We start from the raw sequence: 9,107 nt of genomic DNA, 5'->3' as shown, positions 1-9,107 counted from the left end.
CAGTGTATTTCTCTTGACCCCATTTGAGTAGTAGTTGGGAACCTGTTTCTCAATAGAACACTGCCACCTTGTGGTTAAAGTACAGTCTCTGTCTCGTGCAGAACCTGAGCTTGGTACTCAGCTGAGGTTTCTTGTCTCCATGCATTAATTCACCAATCACCATGAACCTGCTAATTGAGTATTTCCTGGAGTGGTGTAGTCTTCTTTAGCCAACAGCAGGGTTAGGGTAGGCCTGTAACGAGCATTGACTAGCTAGGCCTGTTACGACTTACGATCCCCCCCAAATGGGTTAACCTTTAAGGTCTACGGGCTAGGAGACCCGTGTTTGAGACTGGCAATGGGCGTTACACTGTCGCCGTTCGCAACGATCGCTACGTTGGTGGCAGGAGTGGGATGGTGCCTTGGGGGCCATTGGAGAGGAGTGCACACGCGAGGTACTTGGTCTAGTGAATCGTGAAGTACTTTGTAAAGTGCAGCGTGGGGACACGCTCTCCCGACCGGAGGGGATAGTGTAATGATCCTTGCCTAAGTAGGCATGTTATGACCCCACGTCTTTAGCTGGGAGACAAAGGTTCGACACCCGCAAGGGACATTCTTCTCACTGAATATCATATGTTTATCTTCATGAATAGGCCATATGATTAATACTGTTAATATGCCCGTTATTACATGACATTGTTATAACCGTTTAATAGTGTATACTTGAATGATATCGGTGCATATTGAAGGATGATTGCTCCATCTGTCTCGGGCTATTTCTATTCTCACAGTACATAAAGAATTTTGTACCAGGGTACATTAAATGACGTTGGTCTTTACGCCGTCAAGGGGAGTGTTGCGCTGCTGGAGACATCATAGCGCAGGCGTAGACTCGGGGGGTATGCTTACTGTACATGGCCATTGATGCCGCTGGATAAACTAAATCAGCTATGTAAATAATAGTGACTGGGGCGGTGGAGCTAACATGCCGAATTCTATCACAGCTTAACATGAGAAGATAATACATGTCATCTGGGTTTACTTTATCCGGTTGACAAAACCACCGCGGCCGTCCTTTTATGCACGTCTCGGAATTTGGCTTTGACAGCTCGCCCGATGGTTTTCTTCATTTGACGCACGAATAAAATCAGACGACGTGCGGTTTTTCCTAATAACCCATTTGGGAAAAACGGGTCATTATGACCTTAGTATCCTCCTCTAAAAGAAAACCATTGGATTGCCTTTACGCAACAGCGTTCTGCTTGCATTTCTTGCTGTGGATTTTATGCGCCGCGTCCGGAGAAGAGCTTCGCCAGTTCAGCGTTGAGGTAAGATACATGGCCTGCTATTGCTTCGCGGTGGTTCATAATAAATGACAATGCACTCTCCTGTGCTCGAGTGGCAGAACATTGCGTGTGGACGAGGGTTGCTGTTATTTATCTGGCTACATTATCACATAACATGACCAGATGACATAGCAACATTGTATTTGATGCATGTTTCAAGATGCATGGAACGTCGAAATTATTATCCGTTCTATATTTTTTTACAAGTCAGAAGAACAACATCCTATGCTTTTCCCATTGCTTTGTACAGCGGGTGAGAGGGAGGATGGGCGACCATGAACGAGATGGTCCAGCGCCCATCCTCTCATTCGATCTCACTGCAATATTTGTTATCATCATACAGTGCCTTGCGTGTTCAGACCCCTTGGATTTCTTCACATTTTATACTGGGATAAAAATGCATTCATTTGTCATATTTTGTCAACATTCTACACAAAATACTCTGTAGTGTCAAAGTGGGAGATTTTTTTTTTTTTTACCATAAATAAAACATTCTGAACCAAAATACAGTCGTTATATATTCAGCCCCTTTGTTTAGGTAAGCCTACATTATTTCAAGAGTAAAATGTGGCTTAACAAATCACATAAGTTACGTGGACTAACCCTTCCTCTGTCCCCCATACATACAACAACTGTAAAGTAATTCATTCAAGTATTACATTTCAAGCACAGCTTGAAATTTTCTTAGCAAGGTGGTGGCTGCATCATGGTACGGGTATGGTTAATATCTGCAAATACTGGTGAGTTTAAGGATAAAAAGTAATGGGATGGAGCTAAACACAGGGAAAATCCAAGAGGAAAACTGACATCAGTCTGCTTTACACCAGAGACTGGGAAAGGAATTCACCTTTCCGCAGGACAATAGCCTACAACACAAGACCAAATCTACACTGAAGTTACTTACCAAGAAGACAGTGAATGTTCCTGAGTGGCCAAGTTAGAGTTTGGACTTAAATCTGCTTGAAAATCTATGGCAAGACTTGAAAATTGCTGTCTAGCCATGATCCCCAACCTCTTGAAAATGTTTGAATATTTTTTTTAAAGAATAAATGGGCAAATATGGTACAATCCATGTGTGCAAAACTCTTATAGACTTACCAGTGGTTTAGTGGTGCCTGAGAAGTAGGTATACTCTAATTGTGGAAGTGGGCATACTCTAATTTTGACAAACATTTCCCAAACGGTCCCTGTGGCGAGGGAAAGGCGCCCTGTTTGAAAAATTCTATGACAAACAGTGACATAGGCTATGCTCCTAAAATGATAAATCCCATATTGGTCTTTCACAGTCAGGCCAACCCAAGCTGTACTGTAAAAGTAGGCTAATAATAAAGGTACAGGACGGCAGGCAGGCTCAGGGGCAGGCAGAGTGGTCAGGCGGGTGGGTTCAAGGTCAAGACAGGCAAGGGTCAAAAACCAGGAGGGCGAGAAAAAGAGAGGCTGGGAAAAGACAGGGGTTCCTCTAGGGGTTCCACCTGGTGCACTACCTGGTTGACCGGGGTGCCGGCGGTGAAATTCGGCAATGAGGGCTGGGTCCAGGATGCCTTTAGCGGGGACCCAGCACCTCTCCTCCGGGCCATAACCCTCCCTGTCAACCAGGTACTGGAAACCCCTGCCCCATGATCAAACCCTCAGGAGGTGTCTCACCGTGTACGCCGGACGGCCATCGGTGACACGGGGAGGAGGGGTGGGCCTGGAAATAGAAGACAAGGGACTGTGAGTCACAGGCTTGATACGGGACACATGAAAGGTGGGGTGTATATGAAGGGTACAGGGCAACAGAAGACGAACATCAGAGGGGCTAATGACCTTGGAGATTGGGAAAGGCCGATAAACCGGGGGGACAGTTTGTGAGACTCCACCCGGAGGGGCAGATCCCGGGTGGAGAGCCATACCTTCTGCCCGAGACGATACCGGGGAGCCGGGGTCCGATGGCAATCCGCTTGTCGTCGATACCTGGAGGTGGTCTTGAGGAGGGCTGACCGGGTGGTCTCGGGTTCCGGGGTAGTAGTCGTGGGGCTATAGTGGCGGGACAGTGCATCCGGCTTGACATTCTTGGATCCCGGCCGGTACAAGAGGGAGAAGTTGAACCGTGTGAACAACAGGGCCCATCTGGCTTGCCTGGAGTTGAGGCACTTGGCGGTGCGGAGATACTCCAGGTTCTTGTGGTCAGTCCACATGATGAACGGATGTTCCACCCCCTCCAGCCAGTGCCTCCATTCCTCCAATGCCGTCTTCACCGCGAGAAGCTCCCGATTCCCCACATCGTAGTTCATTTCCGTGGCGTTGAGGCGATCGGAGAAGAAGGCGCAGGGATGTAGTTTGAGGTCAAGGGCAGAACCCTGGGACAGGACAGCCCCCACTTCGACATCCGAAGCATGGCCTACACCACGAACTGACGAGATGGGTCCAGATGAACCAGGATGGGAGCTGTGGTGAAGCAATGTTTGAGGTCCCGGAATGCCCGGTCAGCAGCTGGGGACCACGTGAATGGAACCTTGGGCAAGGTGAGTGCTGACAGTGGGGAAGCCAGGGTGCTGTAACCCCGGATAAAGCGGCGATAGAAATTGGTTAATCCCAGAAAACGTTGCAGCTGCACCCTGGTCGTAGACTGAGGCCATTTCATCACTGCTCTCACCTTCCCGGCATCTGGACACTCCCAGCAGAGATGATGTAACCCAGAAAGGGGGTGGTGGAGCGATGGAACTCGCACTTCTCTGCCTTCACAAACAGCTGATTCTCCAGAAGGCGTTGAAGGACCTGCCGGACGTGGAGCAAGTGTTCTTGAGGAGAGCAGGAGAAGATGAGGATGTCATCAATGTAGACGAAGATGAACTGGCTCAACATGTCGCGGAGAACATCATTCACCAGAGCCTGGAACACAGCAGGGGCATGGTGAGGCCAAAGGGCATGACCAGATACTCGTAGTGGCCACTGGCCGTGTTGAAGGCGGTCTTCCACTCGTCCCCCTCTCATATCCGCACCAGATGGTAGGCGTTCCGTAGATCCAGCTTGGAAAACACAGTGGCCCCCTGGAGCGGCTCGAAGGCCGAGGAGATGAGTGGTAGCGGGTAACGGTTCTTAACCGTAATGTCGTTGAGTCCTCGGTAGTCAATGCACGGGTGCAAGGTCTTGTCCTTTTTCTCCATGAAGAAGAAGCCTGCGCCAGAGGGAGAGGAAGAGGAATGGATAAATCCAGCAGCTAGGGAGTGTCCAATGTAGGTATCCATAACCTTGGTCTCCGGTCCCGATAGAGTACAGACGTCCTCGGGGGAAGCGTGGTGCTAGGAAGAAGGTCAATCCCGCAGTCATAGGGTTGATGCGGTGGATGCGACGTCGCCCGGGCCTTGCTGAACACCTCCTAGAGGTCCTGGTACTCCGCGGGACTGGCGGAGAGGTCCGGGGCACGTTCAGAGCCCCCAGGAAGACGTCCCGGGGCAGGTTGTGCTGACTTCAGGCAATAAGTGTGGCAGAACGGGCTCCAGTCCACGATGGCACCAGTAGACCAGTTAATGAGGTGATTGTGTGGTTGGAGCCAGGAGAATCCCAATACCACGGGAATCAGAAGGGACTTGATGAGCAGGAAACTGGATAGCCTCGCTGTGGTTCCCTGACACACGTAGGTGGATGGGAGTGGTGTTGTGGGTGACTCGGCCTATAGAGCGCCCGTCCAGCTCTCTAACGTCCATGGGAATGGCAGGGTAGCGTCCAAAAAACTCTCGTCGGCCCCCAGAGAATCCGGAGAGATTTGGATTGGTCTCCCCACAGTAGAATGGCATGAAAATGGGTGTGAGCAGGGGAAGCAGGAATGTTCTCCATATGGCCCACCAGAGTCCTTGCTCCTACCGGTGAGCCTGGCTTCTTTAGAGGACAAGAGGACACAAAATGACCAAGAGTCCCGCAATACAGACAACTCTTCGTGTTGATCCTGTATTTCCGTTCCCCTGGCGACAGCCCAGCTCTGCCTAGTGGCATAGGCTCAGGAAGCAGTGAGTCGGCCGTCTTCGGGCAGCCCTCGGGGCAAGTCGGGAATCCTTGGTCCTCTTGGCAACGAGACCGTCGGGAGCTTCCAAGTTGACTCGGAGGCAAGGTGGGATCCTTGGGCGTGCGAGTAAAATCTAATCTCCTATCCCTCCATCGTTCCCGTAGTCGCCCATCGATTCGGATGGTCAAAGCGATAAGGGAATTGAGATCCGTAGGTAACTCCCGGGCAGCAAGCTCGTCTTTGACCTCCTCCGAGACGCGTGCAGGAACATATCAAACAGTGCTTCCTGGTTCCAAACACTCTCCGCTGCCAACTTGCGGAATTCCACCGTATTGTAAGCTACACTGCAGAAGCCCTGCCGAAGCTGGATTAGCCTCCGGGTAGCTTCTCTCCCGGAGAACGGTTAGTCTGAATCCCTCCAGACTAACACATATGGCCGGCTGCTGTTCCCATACAGCAGTAGCCCAGGTGAGAGCCCTCCCGGACATCAGCGTGATGAGATAGGCTATCTTGGAGCGATCCGAGGGGAAGGAGGAGGGCTGAAGCTCGAAAATGAGGGCACACTGAGCTAGAAATGCCCGACAGGTGCTCGACTCTCCACCGAGAAGGTGGAGTGGCCGATGAGACGGCACTGTTAGCAGTGGGGTTACTGAGGAGCTGTGGGGTTACCACCGTGCTAGGCTGCCTCCCAGACAACCCGAGGAATTGCTCCAGCAAACCGTCCAATGCCCGGTCATGGCTATCAACCAAAGTTTGGACCCCCTCCATAAGGCCACGAAGCAGTTCCTCGTACCTCCCGATAGTGGCTCCTTGGGAGGAGATGGCGTCGCGCAGCTGGCACGGGTCTGCTGGGTCAGTCATGGCCAGTTCTTGCTTTCAGGATCAGGTAAGACCCAGATGAAGACCGTGTCGAAGTATTAATATTTATTACAGCAACAGAGGCGAAGGTACAGGACGGCAGGCGGGGTCAGGGGCAGGCAGAGTGGTCAGGCGGGCGGGTTCAAGGTATAACAACACAGGGGATAATGGTGAAGATGGGCGACACCTGGAGGGGGGTGGAGACAATCACAAAGACAGGTGAAACAGATCAGGGCGTGCCAGCCTACTATTGAAATAGATAAATTAGGATGTCAACTGATTCAGAAATTCACAGGTTTCAGATTTTTAATTTTTCCCAGGTTTTTACACTCAAAGCACGTTTTTTTTACATAGAACATCCAATTTTGTTGTATTTCTAAGTCCACAACAATGCTTAAACCACATCAGGAGACCACTTTTTAGGTCTGGGAAAAATAAGACTTAAAGAGTGGTCTCCCTTTCAGGCACCTAGCACTGTTGTTTGGTTCTTTCTATAACGCACATGAGATGGAGTTTGCAAAACAAATGGCCACTGGATTGATGCAAATAATCACAATATCTTTCTGCCAGGTAGGCATAGGCTACTTTGTAGCTAGTTAACATTTAATTGAGAAGGTTTTTGGGAAAGACTTTCCATCTACCAGAAGACGGTTAGGCCTATCATTAGCATCGCTATATTTTTCCTTTTACTTCATGTCTTACCTTGCTTTAAAGTCACCTATAGACAAAATTCCACCATAGAAAGGTGGAAGCAATTATTTAGTAAAGACTCAAATTAACTTTTCATTGTCTAGCAGCAAAAGGCATTATCCTAGTCATATTAGCAACCCATGATCGTTGTAGCATCTTTAGATCTCCTGTCTTTCTAAATTTCTAATGGATATTTCAATCTCTGTCCATGAAACCTCTAGCATGTGTGTTGCGCATTTTAGAATGTTTTTTCAAATTGTATTTTGGAACATTTGCGCGTAGGCCTACTGCCATGTGCACATTGCTGCACTTAAAATGTGAAGAAATAATAGTTTATCAACATTTTTAAGCTAAACATTCTGATCTGTTCCATCAGCCTTATTAATTGATATGTCTTATATCTCCACTATACTACTTTGATACGCATCGTGGGGCTTAATAAGTGAGTATACGCAATGCCCACAAAAGAAAGTGGGTATATGGCTTATACCTGCGTATACCCTCTGCTACACCACTGGACTTACCCAAGAAGACTGACTCTAAGCTGTAATTGATGCCAAAGGTGTTTCTAACATGTATTGACTCAAAACTTATGCAACGACTATATTTTAGTTATTACATTTTTGTAATGTTATTTTGTGTAGATTGTTGAGAAAAAAATGAATCCCACTATGTAACACAATAAAATGTGAAGAAATCCAAGGGGTCTGAATACTTTTGCAAGGGACTACTATGCTATAAACTATTATTCTTTGTCAAGGGAAATTTGGTGGGTTTATGGTTGTGCAGATTAAGATGTGATCCAAGTTGCGTAATGGGATAGGGTTGAATATCTTGTACCATATTAATTGCTGCTGTCATATTCTCTGCATAGGCCTAGCCTACCATAGGCTATTCTCTCTCATCCCATCCCAAGTCAAATGGCACAATCAAATTCCTTATTCAGTCCTGGGAACCAGAACCTGGGCCTTAGCTATACACAGACAAAGCAAACAACCAACTAACCAACCAACCAACCAACCAACCAACCATTGGCTACATATGATTAAGGGATGGTGGAAAGATGGACAAACAACAACAATGTGTTTGGCTCAATGAGGAGCGGAGCGGGAGAGATAGAGATACAGGGATTGAGGGAGAGAGAGATATATGGAGGATTAGCGGGAGCATCTCATAGGATGGGTAATGATGGTGATGGCGAGGCAACAGCAGCTGGTTGGCGTGCGGACAGCTGTGGTGGAGCGTGGCCGCCTGCCTAGCTGCCTTGTGGCTCTCGGATCCCATCAACGGGGATAGGATCTAACAATGACCCCTGGTCGACACTCAATCTCTACTGAATGAAGGAGTGGCAGTGTCACTCTGTGTGGGCGGCAGCTTTGAGCTGTGTTGGTTATAGGCAGAAACACTGAGTGAATGTTACTGGAAAGGATGTGGGTAACTGGGTGTAACAGTATAACTTTAAACCGTCCCTTATACTGTTACATGGGCATAGCCATATGGGTTACAATGTTCAGCCTTGAATACTGGACTTTTGTCCATCTTAATATGCAGAAAATATGAACCTGAACTAGGCCCTTTCTCTGTCAGTGTCACTGTGTGTGGGTGGCAGCTTTGAGCGGTGGTGGTTATAGAAAACAAGTGTTACTGTAACTCTGGATACTGTTGGATGTGGCTAACAATGTTCAGGTTGGAACAGAGGTACTTCTATCCAAAGAGTTCTCCATCAATTATGAACCTGAACTGTATGATGCAGAGATTCCCTGTATGATAGGCTACTGAACAGCTTCTACTCCCAAGCCATAAGACTGTTGAACAGTTAATCAAATAGACAGCCGGACTATTTGCATTGACCCGCTTTAAAAACACTTCTCTCTTGCACTGGCTCTATGCACACTCACTAGACTCTACCCCCACACACATACCACACTGACACCCGCACACACACAAACTACATACGCTCACACACACAAAACACACACATGCATATTAACGCCACACACACAGACATAGTTTCACAGACGCTGCTACATGTACATACAACCTCAATTACCTCCACTGTTTTGTACCCCTGCACATTGACTCGGTACCGCTCTTCCGTTATTAAATATTTTGTGTTACTATTTCATTTTTACTATGTTTTAAAAAAACTTGTTAACTCTGCATTGTTGGGAAAGGGCTCGTAAGTAAGCATTTCACAGTAAAGTCTACACCTGTTGTATTCGGCGCATGTGACAAATAAAAATGTATTTGAT

General features: G+C 47.9%; 1 protein-coding gene across 1 annotated transcript in view; it reads left to right on the top strand.

Annotated features, from left to right (window-relative positions):
* The first annotated feature begins 1,256 nt into the window (after positions 1 to 1,256).
* Positions 1,257 to 9,107, top strand: part of mmp16b (matrix metallopeptidase 16b (membrane-inserted)) — a 40,754-nt gene continuing 32,903 nt past the window's right edge. The window contains exon 1 of the mRNA XM_039003488.1: positions 1,257 to 1,307. The gene's annotated coding sequence lies outside the window, so the exon portion shown is untranslated. The remainder of the gene's footprint in view (positions 1,308 to 9,107) is intronic.

This window comes from Salvelinus namaycush, chromosome 11, assembly GCF_016432855.1.
Source record: "Salvelinus namaycush isolate Seneca chromosome 11, SaNama_1.0, whole genome shotgun sequence".
NCBI lineage: Eukaryota > Metazoa > Chordata > Actinopteri > Salmoniformes > Salmonidae > Salvelinus > Salvelinus namaycush.
The sequence above is the reverse complement of the archived record's forward strand: the minus strand, read 5'-3'. Positions and strand labels throughout refer to the sequence as shown.